This window comes from Heterocephalus glaber, unplaced genomic scaffold (assembly GCF_053883595.1).
Source record: "Heterocephalus glaber isolate CG9 unplaced genomic scaffold, H.glaber_assembly_v1.0 deba00001688, whole genome shotgun sequence".
NCBI classification, from domain to species: Eukaryota; Metazoa; Chordata; class Mammalia; order Rodentia; family Bathyergidae; genus Heterocephalus; species Heterocephalus glaber.
In genome coordinates this window covers 3,718,273-3,731,373 of record NW_028258413.1, presented here as the reverse complement: position 1 = coordinate 3,731,373, position 13,101 = coordinate 3,718,273, and the positions used below count along the sequence as shown (strand labels likewise).

Sequence of the window (13,101 nt, the reverse complement as noted above, 5' to 3'; positions counted from 1 at the left end):
CGCAAATACTTTTAAACAAAAAGTGACGCTGTTTCACACTTTAGGATGATGAAGAGTTGTATGTACAAATACTACACTTAGAAAAGAAAAGACCCAGCCAGTGAGAGTGTGCAGCAGCACAGCTCCTGGGGAATAAGTTATTATTTTCTAGAGAGGTTGAGGATGTGCATCGAGTGAGAGTCACCATGTTCAGACTTACAAGCTGAGAGAAGCTCTGGGACACACACAAAGGAAACATGCGCGAGGGTGTTCCTAGCACCTTCATCGGGGACAGTGAGAAGTAACCTACCCCCATTCCCTGAAAATAAGACCCAGCCAGAAAATAATCAGCCTTGAAACTAGAGACCAAAAATGCAGCCCAGTCAGCCTGTCCTCACCTTCCCTGTCCTCACTGTTCTCTTGCTTGGTGTCTACCCTGTGAGGCAGGTCAGATGAGGACAGGCTGATGGGGCTGGCACTTTTGATCTCTCCTTTTCAAGGCTGATTATTTCCTGGCTGGGTTTTATTTTCCAGGAAGCACAGTATATCATGGACATACTCTAACTAGCCATTAAAAGAAGGCCAGTGAGTAAACTGTGGTGCCTCCACTTGATGGAAGACAACACACACCCAGGAGTGAAACTGAACTCACTACAGCCACAGGCCTCACTGTGGGCCCTTATGGAAAACACTCAAAAAACATGATGCCCAGGACAAAAACCAAGTTATAGAAGCATACAAGAAAATACTGCTAATGGGGAAAAAATAAGAACCAAGATGCATTATGTAAAGGTACAGTTCCCAATGAGAAATGTAATTGTGTTGTATACCTACAATGTACCAATAAAAGAATTTAAAAAAAAAAAAAAGGAAAGAAAGAAAATACTGCTTACACAATGTTTAAAAATATCCAAAGGAAGAAAATTGGTGGCCGATACAAGAAAAAAAATTCCAACTCTGAATCTATGTGCACAGTCTAAATTTCTAGTCTTGGAAAATTCTCTTAAATTAATATCTCCCTGCTTTTTTTTTTTTTTCAAACTTCACCTCACTGGTGCCAAGCAATTGGCACAATTGAGATTTCTATAGGTGCAGTAGGATGGGCTCCAGGGTCCTCCTGTCCTTCCAAGAAGTGTCTGTCCTAACTCACATTGTCCAGCTGGAACATAATGTGAACCTCATGTGTAAGTCAGATTTTTCTAGAAGCCACATTTTCAAAGATGAACGGTAAAATTAATTGCAATAGCAGATTTTATTTAACTAGATCTATTCAAAACATTCAACATATAATCAATAAAAATTAAGATATTTGAACTCTTTTTTATATTAACTCTTTCAAATCTGGTGTGCATTTTATACCTGGAGGCCATCTCTATTGGATGCTAAATTTCATTAGAAATATTTGATCTATATTCAAATTTCATAAAATTTTCAGTTGCAAACATAGATTCACATGTCCAACTTGTTCCAAACATACTCAAAAGTTTCCCAGTCACTGAATGGAATATTGGTTTTTAAATATGAAAAGTCAGTTAATTAAAATCTGTTTGGCCTTCAGTATTCCTCATCACGTTCTCATTTTGCTGTCATACTGAACAGCCCAGGTCTCATCCGTGGTACTAAGAAATTCTCTGTGTCTCCACCTAGCTTTCCTGTCTGAGATTCCTGTTTCCTCTGACAGATGCCAGACTGAAAACACGAGGAGTGGGCTCACAGGACAGAGGCAGCCGCACCCGCACAGGGCGCCGCAGCGTCAGGAGCGCCCCTGGACCTGGGCCTCTGAGCGGACGCGGCTGCTCGCCTGGGTGCTGAGCCTGGGTGTCCGCTCAGTCAGGCTTCTAGGGAAGAGTGTGAGCGGTCAGCGCACTGTGCCTGGCGTACTCTGAGGCTCCTCGGTAATTTCCCGATTGACCCCACGGATTGGAAGGAGCTCATCTGAGAAAAGCCCTCAGACGTCGCCGAGGAGAGAGGCTGGGGCTCCGAGACCACGAGGGCGGAGCAGCGGGAAAGCGGGCAGGCGAAGAGGACTCGAGCTTCCACACGGGCAGCGGGCAGTGAGCCTGTGAGTCAGCAGGGTGCCAGCAGGGCAAGCTGGCAGCACAGGTCGGAGCCACCAGGAGAGAGCCTGGGAATCAGAAGGTCCAACTGACCAGCATGCCAGGAGGCTGAGTCGGAAGGATCAGAGGTTCGAGCCCAACAATTAAGCAATTTAGCAAGACCCTATCTCAAAAAGCAGAAAGGGCTGGGGATGTAGCTGAGTGTAAAGGCTTCGGGTTCAACCCCCTAGTGCTGGAGAGTAAAAAAAACCCTGAAATGGAAGAGCTCTGTACCCCCCAACCCCACCTTTGCCACTTGGAGCCCAGAGCCTTGACCAGAGCTCCTGGTCAGCAGACTGCAGCCACAGGGCCAGTAGCTAAAATAGCGGCGCATTAGATTTTAAATGAAAGCCTATCAGCCCTGCAGCATTGAAAGTGTCCTCGCATTTTATTATGCTTAAGGCCAGCTTGTGCATAGCACACGCACATGCACACGCACACACACCTGACCATAGGAAGGGTACAGAATGGCTCCTTCAGAAAACAACAGCAACCCAGTCTTTGAAACTATTGATAATTACTGAGCCAGGCAGTGGCAATGAATATATGTGGAGGTGGAGGCCTACTGTCCTCAGAGCCGAAGCTCATGTGAAATACTCGCCCTGTAATTTACGAGTGATATTTAATACCTCGGTGACCGTAAACCTCAATGTTTTATTACCACTGCTTAGCATACCTTTGATGTGCTGCCCGGCGCTGCACAATCCAAAACAAATTACTTTCAGGAAGCTGGATATTATATAAATGCAGGAAAGTCATAAATAATGTACAGGAGGACTGTTTTCTGTGGGTCAGGACACACCACAATGGGGCTCTGTGCGGCTTGTCCACGCCGCAGGCTGGAGGAGGGGCGCTGTCCCCAGGGTGGCAATGGGCAGAGCCCAGAGCAGGGGCAGAGATAATCGATTGGGGACATGTAGGAGCAGCTCTGAGGGGCTGCACAGGGCCTCGAATTCGTGTCTGCGGCCAGCTCTGCACATCCCTGCTCTGGGCGCTCTGACTGCCTCCCCCATGCTCAGGCCAGATGTCAAAGCCCTGTGTCTGTCTAGGACCCGAACCCCGCAGCTGCTGTCTCTGGGATGAGAAACTCCCACTTCATTGAGGAAATCAAGGGCATCGGGCAAGGGTGCCTCCAGATCTCCCCACACACCCAGCAGCCTCCCCACCTCCCGAACTCTGCCGCTGTCTGGAAGGAAACCACCCTTTCCAGAGGGGCAGCTCCTGCACCCTGACTGCAGCTGTCCCCTGTCCTCCAGCGTTGTGATCCTCAGACGATCCCCTCACTTCCTTTCTGCCTTCAACAAGCAAATCCTGTCCTCAGCAGCGTGGTGACTTTTGGTGGCTTCTCAGGTCCCATGGTGTCCTTCTGGCCTGTGGTATGAGACTCTCCCCACAGTTGGACGTGGCCGACCCGCCCTTGGCTGCACTGGCAATGTTCATGCCAGACCTGGACGCCACTGTCTTCTCTCTGCTGGCCCTGCGGCCCTGCAGCCCTGCCCATCTCATGCCCCATCCCTGGGCAATCTCAGCTTCCTCCAGCTTCAGCCAGTGACTCCCAGTCCTGCTCAGAACCCCACTCCATCTGCCCACTGGCAACTCCCCAGCATCTGCAGCTCAGCTTTCCAAAATGTAGGCTACAGTGAAGAAGAGAATTTGCAGGATGCCATGATGCCACCCCATAAGCATGCTCACTGCACAGGAAGTGTCTGCACGATGGGGAGAAGTGACGGTCAGCAACTGAACAAAGTGACCGAGAGTTGTGTCCTTAACTGTGGGACAACCTGACATTCTGTACCTCTGATGAGGGAAGAGGCAACTCCACGGCACTGGCTAGATGTTATGCTTCCCAAAAAAGTTTAACCTGAATGCAATCAAGGCTGGGGGTCCATCTTGGTGTTTGCATAAAAGAAGAGAGACAGAGGCATGCATGAAATGTGTCCCACAGCCACAATCGGGCAAAGGCAGCACATGTCATCTCCATGAGACAGTGGTGTCGGGTCTCCTCAAAAATGACAAGAAGTCACAACTTTTTAAATGGAGAATGCTCTGGAATAAAAGAACTAAGGAGAAATAACAAAGCGCAATGCATGGAACTTGACTGGATCCTGCTTTCGACAACCAGCTGTACAGATTTTTGCGATACAATGTAGAAAATTTGATAATAGAGAAATAAAGTAAGTTTTCTTAAATGTGATAATGGCACTGTACTTTTGAGGGAAGATGTAGAATTCGTGGGTGCTGCATGATGTTGAATTATTTACCTGACATCTACAACTTGCTTTCTAATCCTTCTGTAAAATCAAGGATGGTAAAGTACTAATAACTTAAAACTTAGCCACTAAGTTTAAAGGCACTCAGTATTCCTTCATTCAACATTCCTGCATGTTTTTAAATTTTCATAATAAAAAAATAGAAAAAGAAGGACAAAAAATGCAAATTTAAGAGATTTCAACTGCTTGGCTACTGCTTCTTTCCTCTTCGCTCTCCCCTAAGGCGATCGGCTAAAACCCTGGTGTCGTCAGTGACTCCCCATCCCTCAGCTCCCCTCTCTTCCCGCCCTGTCAGCTTGTCTTCATCTCCTTGCTTGGAGTCTGTTCTGGTCCCCACTGCTGCCACATTCCCCTGGGGTCCCCACTGTGAATCACCTGTGTTCCCCCCAATTCTCCATAGTCACACTCCTGATGAAGCCTTCCTAACAGGCTGCCACTGCCAGAAAAATAAGATCAAATTCTCTGACATAAGAGCAACACTGCAGTGGAATCCAGAAGTGAGTTGGCAGCTAGATGGGCTCAGGCTTTTGACTTCTGAGCCAGAACCCAGGTTCTGAGGGGTTCTGAGGGGTTCTGAGGCTGCCTCTCACTGGGCTTTGTCTTTGGGCTGAGACGGCAAAGGCGATGGCCAGGAAGAAGCCAGGAGCTCTTTGTCTAGAAAAGCATGCATGGTGGCTCAGCGCAGGAGCATTCTCCATGTTCCTGTCTGCAAAGAGCAGAGGGTCTGTGAACTAACAGCCATGACCTCAGAAGCTCAATGACAGATCAGCTCCAGTAAGTGCTCCGTGACACGGTCAATGAAGCCCAGGGCAGCGCACACTCTGGGGTGCAGTGTCCCTGGGAGTGTCAGCTGAGACAGTCCCAATGGGAGGCAATTAGACAACATCTAAATGGGTACAACATATGTAATTTTGCCATGTCATTCACAGAAGTATTGTTTGAACTTAAAATATTGTGATAATCCAAATGTCCATCAACAGAGGACTAGTTAAATATACTAAGCAACATCATCTATCAGTTAACACAATGAGGAAGATCTCTACACAAATTTCTACAAAATGTATCATGGCAGGAAGGTGCAGCACAGCATCTATAGTAGTGGTGATAAACCTATGGCACATGTGCTGCAGCAGGCTGTTTGTATCACTGAAAGCTCTAAAAGGTTCACCATCACTGGTCTTTAGTGCTCAAAAACCTGGGACAGGGCCAAGGATGTAGCTCAGTGGAACCACACCTACCTGGCAAGGGCAAGGTCCTGGGTTCAATCAGCAGTACCAGAAAAAGAGAGAAAAGTCTTGGAAAAAATACTGGACACCTACAGCTTAAAGGAAGAGTGGTTTATTTTGTCTCACGCTTTCAGAGGATTCAGTCCCTGGTTAGTTGACTCCAAGGCAGAAATGCCATGGTGGAAGGGTGTGGTGGAGAAAAGCTGCTACCTCAGGGAAGCCAGGATGCAGGCTCGGGGGGACCTGACAAGAACACACCCTTCCAGTCTCGCCCCAGTGACTCACGTCTTCCAAGCAGGCCCCACCTCCTACAGCACATTAAGCTATGAACTCACCAATGGATGAGTCCACTGATGAATATTCACCCCATGATCCACTCACCTCTGAGAGCACCGCCTGTGAATACATGCAACTCTTGGGGGACATTTAGATCTAAATCATAACAGTCAGAAAATAAGAGAACAGATGTGTCAGAACTAAAAAGTCAAAAATGCAGCCTGAGCCAGGCATAGTGGTATATACCTGCAATCCCAGCCCTCAGGACACTGAGGCAGGAGGATTTCAAATTCAAGGCCAGCCTGAGCTACATAGCAAATTTGAAGCTATCCTGGACTACATGCTGAGACCCTGTCTCAAAAAAAACCAACCTCTCCAAAAAAAAGCAGCATAATAAAATGCAAAAGGCACCCACCACCCTGAAGATTAGGAAAGCACAGGGGAGGGGTTGGAGTTTCAGATGCTAGAAATGAGAGCTGGGACTCACATGTGCAAGGACCCATGTTTGATCCCAGTACCAAAAAAAAAAAAAAAAGTACACAATTAAAAGACACATTGCCATCAATCTCCCTCAAAATATTCACCCTCCACACACACGCATTCCATGGTCCTGGCCACTTTCTGCAGCAGCTCTGGAGTCCTCTTGCCAGGACCTGTCCTGGTTGTACCCAGATCTCACTGGGGATGGACAAGAGGTGGTTGTGCTGTGACCAGGTATGAGACACTTGAGGGGAAGCAGCTCAGGCTGCTCTTGGACCCCAGGGCCCTGACCCTGGCTTCGGGAGCCTGAGCTCTCTGACACCTGCCTGTTTCTACACCCTTGTCTTCGCTCTGACCTCCGCCTTCAGGTGGCAAATCCTCCAGGCCAAGCGAGCTTCCCAATAGCAAAGACAGTGGGTCACCCCATCTTCTTGGGTCAACAGCTGTGGCTAAAAGCAAATAGGAAGGGCCTTGTGGTGCAGTAACAGAGGAATGCTTGGGAAAATGGGTTTCATGCATCTCCAGCAAGGCAGAATTTGTCTATCACCACCAGTCCCTAAAACGTGTTTGTTAATCTCATCACTGCCTGCTGTGCTCCACCCTGACCCCAGGATTTTCAATCTGGGTCAGAGAACAGTCTGTCCCTGCCTCTGTGTTCATACTCATTTCTCCCGGTGGCTTGGTGACTGGGGGAAGGACAGATTAATGCTTGTCCTTGTCCTGAGGCACACTCCACAGAGGAAACCTTAAAAGCCAAGGATAAACTCATTTACACAACAGCTGTGATGCCAGAAGACTAGCAAGCACCCCCATGGGACTTGATGAATACAGTAAAGTATCTTCACAAGACAGATAAACACAGACTCTACCCGTCAAGCATCTCAGTTGGACATAGATGCAGCAGTTGTGCCCTCACTAAGAAATCTCATTATAAGAAAATCCAGACTTACAAAATAACCAAATGAGCAAATTAGTTGTGTTACAACAGAATCTCTACAAAATAATCCTAAAGGAGTCTTTCATTTGTTTTTCCATATAAATCATTTCCCAAGATTTCATTCCCATGTAAGACTTGGAATCGAGGCCGTTGTGTGCTGGGAAGGCACTGCCTTAGGCCAAAGGATCTGGAGTTCTGGCGGAGTCTCCGAGAATCCCCACATCGAGTCCTGTCTCTTGGCTCTTTTCCTCTTTCTTACGTTGGTTTCACCTCTGCCTACTTCCTGTGGAAGCCCATTCTATTCAAGGAGTTCTGCTGATTTCGAGTAAATTCCCCAAGCTCTCTTCCGTGCTCCCCTGGCCCGTGGTACTCTCCTTAATCTTGTCATTCCTGAAAATATTCTGAGTGACCATAGAGCGGCCATAAGGCTCTTCCCTCTGGGGGTGGCTTACATTTAGATGTCCCCCAAAGCTTAATGTGATCAAAGGAGGGGCCTGCCGAAGGTGACAGGGTCACAGGGACACCACGGCTGGCTGGCTGTTAGGAGGTGGGGCCTGGCTGGACGAAGGGGATCCCTGTGGGCGAGATCCAGAAACTGGATCTCCCGCCCAGCTCCGCCCTTTTCTCTTGGCTTCCTGTCCACCATGCCACAGGCAGGGCTCCTCCGCTGGGCCCTCTGCCAGGCCCTCCGCCAGGCCATTCTGCCCTGGAGCCGGCTGACTGTGGACTAAATCTGGAGCCAAAATAAACCCTCCTCCTTTAAGTCGTGGGTGTTGGGTGTTGTGTCCCAGAAGTGAGACAGTGACTAAAACCTTGTCTACATAGATCGGCCTTTAGCAACTCCTTTAGCAGCTCCACGCACCACCTAGTGTGTGTAAGGCTAACTGAAATGTTTCACTTGCAACTGCAATGTCACTTTGGATGACAACTAAAACCGTGTGACCTTATAAAAGACTGGAACCACCTCTTAAAAATTCATTTATGGGGGCCAGGGAGTTAGCTCAGTGGTTCTGCTGCCTGGCTCACGAGTGCAAGGGATTCCATCCCCCGTTCCACACACACAAAAAATTTTCATTTATAATCCCATTCCCTTTTTCCCATGATATTTTTCTATCAAAATGTGTGAAATGATACACAGATTTATCTGACTTTATCCAAACCCACAGGCCTCAATACTGAACTAAAAATCTAGCAGAATTTGGTAGTCTTGTTAGATTTCTAACTGGGCTAGAAATAGTGTCAGGAAAAGTGCTTTTGTGTGATATGATTTATAAGCCAGCCTTTAATAGTGTTAAGGTTTGAAAAAGCCAGCTAAAAATGCTAACTAAATAGATTAGACTTTCTGAGACTGGAGTGGGACTTGGATTGCATTAGAGACTTGAGTTATCCTTTATTTCACTTGAAACGGCTCCCCTCCCCCCTGTAATAATGGATGTGCCCAGTACACGGAGGAGCTTCCTGCCAGTGTCTGCTGATGTGAAACAGCTGGGACCCACAGCCCAGCTGTGCTGTGGAAACGCTCAAGAGCCCCTGACTGCTGTCTGCTGTGACCCGGACAGGTTCTCCTCTAGAGCAATCTGTTACACGTTCACGGTCTCCCTTTCCGCTTCCCTTTCTCTGAGTACATGTGTGTAGGTGTGTGAGTGTGTGACTGTGCATAAAAATATACACGTATATATTTAATAAAGTTCAAATTTCCTGAGAGGTCCAGTTAAAGGGAGCCTTACTGTTATTAATCTGTGAGTGGAAACCTGATCATTTAGAAAGAAGAAAAATATCTCTCCTAACAGCTGGGTGGGCCCAGTCCAAGTTGGAGGAGGTGTTTAGACCACCCAAAAGCAACTGTAAGGCCAATATATTTTGAATATGAATGTAAAGTCAATGTTAGCTTTCCCAAGATTTCAGCTAAGCATAATACACAACAAGGAGTCCAGAAAAAGCACTGGAGTGTCAAGAAATTTGCTTCAATGACATTAAGAATCAGCCAGAGATATCAGGCTCAGTGCCCACATGGACGACATGGTCTGCTTCTCTCGAGTGAGGTCTGAAGCACAGCATGCTGGAAGGGTCCTCAGTGCCCCCTCGACACCTTGGGACCAGCCAGCCATTGACAAGTGAGGTGACTGTCCCTGCCCAGGGCTCCACAGCTGGGCCAGAGCCTGTCCTGACCTGTTGGCCGCCTGAGGTTGCTGATCCCCTGCACTATCTGTCTTTCCACTGTGCCCACAGGAGCAGAGACCACATTCTTCCCTGTTGCTGCTCCGGCCAACCCTGTGAGAGCCTTGGTAATGTTTGAGTCAAGTGAACTTGAATGTCCAGAGATTGTCGAGACACCAACCAGAAGAGTGAAGAAGACGTGAGCCAAAGCAAGAAGACGAAAACCAAATAGTTGGGACTTATTCTCTGACCACAACATCCTCTCACTCCGCAGCAGGCTGTGGTGTCGTCCCTGGGGTGGGTCGGGGACATTCTGGTGTGGGCTGGCATCTCGCTGCTGTCTGACAGCATACAGCATGGAACATCTGTTCATGTACCCCTCACTGGCTGGTGTAACACCACGAGAAACCAACCCTAAGTTCAGTGGTGTGAATGAATGCTCATGTTTTTTAAAAAGGAGAACATGTACTATTGCCACCACACCTGGCTTCTCTCTCTCTCTCTCTTTACTGTAAGTGCCTGATGTGGGTTTTGTGAATGTGGACTGAAACACAGAGTTGCTTCAGGCGAGAGCTAAAGGTAGCTGCCCAGAGACTGTCTTTCCAGGGCCTGGGACACTGATCCTGGGACACAGACGAACTTTGTGTGCAGATAGTTCTGATTCCTGTATTGAGAAGTGCACTCTTCCTTAGAGAAGTGCTCTTTCTTCTTGTTTCTAGTTTTAATGTCTTTGTTACTCATGGGTGCGAGACCGTATTTAATGCTCTTATTCTTCAATGGATCACGCGGGCCACTGGAAATACACATGGGTGAACTGGCCTGGTGACGTCACTGCTGCGGTGTGACAGTGCCATTGTTCGCTGTGTCTCAGGGGAGGACACAGGCAGCTTGTTGTAAATCGAGAACATTGGGGGCTGTTTCACGTTGGCCATTCTGTTCAAAAGATCAGAGAAACCACTGCGCGAGGCTCGGTGTGAGTGCTGAGAGACACCAGAGTCCTGCAGGCAAGTCAGGTTTCTCAGGGACAAGTCCGGTATTTGAAATCTTGGCAAGGCACAGCGATGAACCTCGCGAGCTTCTGTGTGGGAGGTAAAGGACCAGCCAGAACGAGACTCGGGCAAAACTCAGTTGCCTTCAAATTGATTACAATTTGTCGCGGGCCCTTCTGTGTAGATTTTCATGACTTCTCCGTGGCAATTAGTTTTGTGGAATGGTGCCAAATGGCGTACTCCCCCTCAGCCCTCTGCCGAGCACTCCTGGGAATGTCTGAAACATGAGATAAGCACTCTTAACCCCGAGTTTTATTAAAAAGTTTAATTAACATAAATGCCAAACGACACACTCGCTGCCATTCAGTAGGGAGACTGCATGGAAATCGGAGCTACGGGGCGACGGTGAGGCCCATTTCCCTCAGCAACCACAGCTCTCTTCCTCCTCCTGAGCAGGCGGCAGGCCCTGGGCCCACAGGCGCCACCCTCAGCCACCCAGGGTCACAGGCTCTGAGATGCGCACAGATGCTGTCTGGGCTACATTCCCCTCCCCATCTTCTCAGGCTGAGGCAGGAGGATGGCAAGTTCAAGCACGCCCTGGACACTTTCCTACTTAGCAAGACTGTGTCGCAAATAAATTGTTTGTTTGTTTGTTTTTTGAGATAGGGTCTTGCTATGTCTCAAGCACTTCATGCTTGTCTTCATCTCATTATGTGCCCCAGGCAGGCCCTGAACTCACAGTGATCCTCCTGCCTCAGCCTCCTGAGTGCTGGCGTTACAGGTGTGTGCCACCACGTCTGGAAAAATAAAACGGTTTTAAAGGCTAGGGTTGTAGCTCAGTGTAGAGACCCTGGGTTCAATACCTAGTACCAGAAAACAGACAAAAAACTCTCCTTCCTCTCCCTTGTCTCTGGCTCCAGTCTGCAGTCTCCTCGGGACTTTGCCTCCCTCGAGGTGCCTTCTGGGAAACCACAGGCCACAGAGGAGCTCTGCCCCTGCCTAAGAAACACACTTACCAAAGGCGCTCCCAGGCTTCCAGGAGACAGAGAATGTGCTTTTTTTCCAAGCACAACTTCTACCACAACTTTAGTTCTGCAAGGGCAGGGGCCATGTGCTTTGCCTCTTTGGTAATGAGGAGGCATTCCTGGGGATTGAACCCAGGACCTTCACAGTGACCTACATCCCCAGCCCTCTTTAACAAATTTTTAAATTTTTCTTTTGAGACAGGATCTCACTAAGTTGCCCACACTGGGCTTGAACTTGTGATCCTCCTGCCTCAGCCTCCCGGAGTGCTGAGATTACAGATGTGAGCCACCGTGGCCAGCTAGGCACCATGTTCTTGTGCATTCCTGCATCCTCAGCACCTAACACCACAGCCGGCACACAGCGGGGCTCAGTTATTTGCAGACTGAAGAAATGAAGCCAGTGTGCTCTTTTCCATCTTCTCTTTGTTGTCCTTGAAACCTTTCCTAGATTTTATGTCCTCTCACATTCCCTTGTATCCTCTAAGGATCCCCATGTTCCCTCAGCCTCTCTCTCTCCTTAAGTCACAAGCATTTGAATAAAAACACCCTACCTACTCAACCCACAATGTGCAGAGTAAGTGAAAGAAAGGACAGAAAAACATTACCAGGAACTTTAGGTGACTGGAGAATTCATGGCAGAGGTGCTGCAGCTTGCCAGGCAGTTCTGGCATGATCTGTGATCAGAAGGAAATACTGACATTTTTGCAAATATTTGCAGAGGGAAATAGAGCAAGTGCACACAAGCCACAGCAAGAGGGTGGAAGTGGCAGAATGGAAGTCAGTAGAGTGCAGAGTGGCTGCATCTGTTATCTGTTGCCATGAAAGTGCTACACAACAGGGAGCAGAGGTGTGCAAGGAAGAACCTGCATTTCTGCCCACAAGTCTGCATCTGCCAGTCTGCTATGCTGGTCTGCTTGGCTGAGTGGCAGGGCTCCTTTGTATCTTCGGTCAGCTGGCGAGTCTTGGATGGCCTCAGCCTCTGGGAAGCTCCAGTAGAATAACCAAGCCTGTTTTTTTCTGGTTTTGATCTTGGACCAGAACCACCAAACCTTTTCCTTTTGTAATTTAATCATCTCAGGTATTTTGTTGTAGTAGCAAGATGCTGACTAATACACCTTTTAAAATAGAAGCCATCAGGCTGAGATTTTAAATTCTACCAATTTAAAGAAGAAAGTATACCAACTTAGTAGTCTGTTTTAGCAAATAGAAATAAAGAAAATACTTCGTAACTTATTCTATGAGGCCCTAATACCAAACTAGCATTGCCCTAGTACCAAAATCAGACAAAGATGTTACAAGAAAATTACAGACTAATCTTTCTCATAAACATAAATGCAAAATTTCTCAGCGAGGGCCGGGGATTTAGCTCAGTGGTTTCACCACCTGCTGCACAAGTGCAAGGACCCAAGTTTGATCCCCGGTACCAAAAAAACAAAAAAAACAACAAAAAAATTTCTCAACAAAATATTAGCAAATCACTTACAAAACTGTATACAAGTAATCAGGCATCATGACCAAGTGGGATTTATCTAAATTATGCAAGACTGGTTTCACATTAAAAAATTTGTTAGTGTAATCCATCTTATCAACAGTCTAAAAATGCAAAATCACATGATCATATTAGTAGATGCAGAAAAATATCTGACAACATCCTGCACCCACTCAT

The 13,101-nt window shown here is 47.6% G+C and overlaps 1 pseudogene; it reads left to right on the top strand.

Moving 5' to 3' along the window:
* Positions 1-236: 236 nt before the first annotated feature.
* LOC101707929 (large ribosomal subunit protein uL10 pseudogene) overlaps positions 237-13,101 on the top strand; it is a 35,733-nt pseudogene continuing 22,868 nt past the window's right edge.